Consider the following 3,627-nt stretch of genomic DNA (forward strand, 5'->3'; position numbering starts at 1 on the left):
TATATTTATTATTTTCTTGTTCCTCGGTCAGTCGTGTCTTTTGTCTCTCCTGTCTCTGCGCCCCGTCTTCCCTTTGCTCAGTGTCTAGTCCGTGTCTATGTTATACTTCCTGTTTTACTTTGACGGTCCCTTGTCCTATGTCAGTGTGTCCAGTTTTGCTTCACCCCGGTCTCCTGTGTGTCATTCCCTCGTTTCCCTCGGTGTATTTTAGCCCATGTTTCTCTCTGTCTGTGTCGTCCCCTCTCCATGCTGTGTTTCTCCTTCTGTGCTCCCCGAGATCTCCGTTCCTAGTTTTCTAGTTTTGTTTTGTTTTTGGAAGTTTATTTTGGTGAAAACTATGCAACTGCAATAAAGCAGTAATTTTAAGTTTATTCCCCCATGTGAGTGTCTCGCGTGTGGGTCCTACATCCGGCCCGTCACACGACGCTACCATGACATAACTGTGTTCGCTTGCTGATTACTTTCCCTGCACTATGGACAGGCCGTCTGCTTCTGCTGCCTCGACCGAGTCGAGCGTAAACCGATTTTTTCCTGCAGAACAGGCTGAACCTTGCGTGCCGTTAAAGTCGTCCTCAGCTCTCTGAGAGGAAACGAGGATTTTTGGGGAAAAGTCTTTTTGTGCAGTGATGGGAAGCCAGGGTCACTGATCTGAAGTTTGACAAACTACGAACATTGACACTTTGGAAGAGTTCAGTTTTACAGACGAGCTCTTCAATTTAGTTTCTCTGTAAGAAATATAATAAATATGAGTGAAATGATTTATTTATTCAGCAGTTTTCATGAGACGGCAGCGGGAATGGAAGGAAACGTGCATGCTGGACTGATCAGAGCACCGTGGCAATCATACACGTCTGGACAGACGTCAGTGTGAAAGAAAACCAGCTCTATGGACACACACGAGAAAATGTGTTTTTTTATAAAAGTAGGAATTTTTGTCTTAAGTTAAAAAAAAGGAAAACAGATAACATAAAAAGAAAGTTTTAGTTATTAACAAAAAATTGTAGTAACTGAATTTTAAAGAATAAAAGATAAGATAAGATAAGATAAGATAAGATAAGATAAGATAGAACTTTATTAATCCCTCGGGTGGGTTCCTCTGGGAAATTCGATTTCCAAAAAAGCACAGCACCGACAGAAGTTACAGAGTTACAGAATATTATATACACACACACACACACACACACACATATATATAAATACAGAGACAAATATAAATAAAATATACGAAGGGGATAAATAGAATAAATAGGAATAAAAAATAAAAATACAAGTGAATTGCACATTTCAAGTATTGAGTCTATTGCACTGTTGACTATTTACAAAAGTATTGCACAAGGTATTGTACAGTGAGGTGCAGAGGCACTACAGCTTAGTTGTTCCCCCCTCCTTTGTCCTCCTGTTTCCCCTCCCTCTCCCCTCCAGAGAGGAGTTAAACAGTCTGATGGCGTGTGGGACAAAGGAGTTTTTAAGTCTGTTAGTTCTTGTCTTTGGGAGAAGCAACCTGTCACTGAACAGACTCTTCTGATTGTTTATGGCCGTGTGCAGAGGATGCCCAGCATTGTTCATAATGTCCATCAGTTTCTTTAATGTCCTTTTCTCTGCCACTGTCACCAGAGTGTCCAGCTTCATGCCGACCACAGAGCTAGCCCTCCTGATCAGTTTCTCCAGCCTGGAAAGGGAAGAATTGTAAAAATATACAAACACAACTATACATATTTAAATTATTGTTCAAGTAAAAAACTGAAATAAAGATGAAATAAAAAATATAAGATGAGAATCATTTATTGTAATGTAACTAGTAATATTAAAGCAGTAATATTGATGCTTGTGTAGCTAGAATCTTGCTGCACAAGCATCAATATTACTGTTTATGATTTATGATTCTTGTGTTTATCTAGCAGCTAGATAAACACAAGAATTAGCTCCTAAAGTAAAAACGTGCAGGCAGCCGGCTTCTCTGCACTTTAACATTTCTATGAATATTTTGCAGAGCAGCTATCAATAAAAGATTGCAGCAGCGTCTCAGCATGCAGAGTCTGCCTCCGTCTGAGCCATGAAGGCTTCCCTTTGTTTCTCCTCGCTGCGTGCACGTGCACGTGCACGTGCATGTGCTCTTTAATGTAGCTCTGTGCTGTTCATTAGGAGCGCTGGAACGTGGCTGTCTTTGAGCATCAGGTGCTGCTTTCTGCAGACTGAAGGAGGAAGTCAGAGTGAGGAATGGGAGTCCATCAAAGGGCTGCAGTGACAGTTTTACAGCATGACTGCAACCTCTCAGCCTCACACCAGCACGCCTCCTCTCCATCCTCCTCTTCCTCTGCTCTTGTTTGGTCTTATTTTCACTCCTTTTTAACCCTTCCTCTCTCCTTTCCTTTCCCTCCTCCTGCCTTACCTTTTCTCCCCTCTCTGCCTTAAGTGGAGCCTCTCTCTCACAGTCTTCCTCTGATTACTCTTCGTCACTGTTTGTGCGCTCTCTCTCTCTCCACTCGAAGTAAACAAGTCACTAAAATGATGCTGTGAGCTCGAGGGGCTCTGCAGCAGCGCCTCGTTTGTTTGTACCTGATGTATATTCGGAGAGGCGGCTGTTTACCGTGGACACATGGGTTTATTTGCACGGCTCCTTCCAACAGGCGAGCGCATAAAAGAAACATGAGTGAAAATAAGAAGAGATAAATAATATTTAAAACACAGCAAACACTGCGAGGTAAACAGCATTCAGTCAGCGACGCTGTGACTGCGACGTCGCATGTGGCTGCACATTTTCAAACTCTGTGTGCTCAGTCTAAAAGTATTCATGTGATCTAATCTGACCTAAAATAACTAGACTATACTGTGCCCTAAACTAAACCCAGCTTTGACCTGACCATAATCTAGGATAACCTCAATTTAAACCCAAACAACATTAAACCTTCATCTTTGAAAAACAATCTAAGATTAAATTTTCAATCTAAACATCTTGACTTAATCCAAATCCTAAACCTAATTTATAAAAGCCGAACCTGACCTGAGCCTCACCAAAATGACCAAGTCTAGCATAAACTAATCCAGCCTAAACTTAATCTCAAACATAAACTAAGCCTAGATTTAAAGTTAACCTGATCCAAGCTTAAATCAAAGCTCTCAAATGTTTAGATAAGTCCTGAAGCTGTTAGACGAAAGGCAGTAAACAGTCCTGATAACAAGACAGGTGTGACGTGTCCCCTGAAGGATCCAATCAGCAGCCAGTGCCTGAAACGCTAGCGATGAGAAACCAATGATATTACGGTGGCTATGTCCATCTTTTCTATACAGTCTATGACTCCTCTGCTGCTCTTTACACATGACCACCGTCACAGACGGGACATAAAGGCGCCTGCTAACATGCATAAGCAGCACGCACAGCATGTCAGTCCCTTTGTGCTGCTTCTGCACACAAGCTCCAAATTCAAAAACCAAAAGACTTGAGCTGAGAGCCGGCCTCTTTAAATAGGTCTTACACAATACCTCCATCCCATCTGCTTCAAAGAGCCAGACAGCGTAATGAGGGTGCTCAGATTCTTTCAGCAGAGCTGCAGAGGTAGCCGTCTGAGACGGCCACAGTTCCACATGATGAAACAAATCCTACAAATAAGTTCGACACAAAGCCTTAAC

This window comes from Mchenga conophoros, linkage group LG5 (genome assembly GCF_057382185.1).
Source record: "Mchenga conophoros isolate Kocher_MC1m ecotype Shallow Benthic linkage group LG5, M_conophoros_male_GT1.1, whole genome shotgun sequence".
Taxonomy (NCBI): Eukaryota; Metazoa; Chordata; class Actinopteri; order Cichliformes; family Cichlidae; genus Mchenga; species Mchenga conophoros.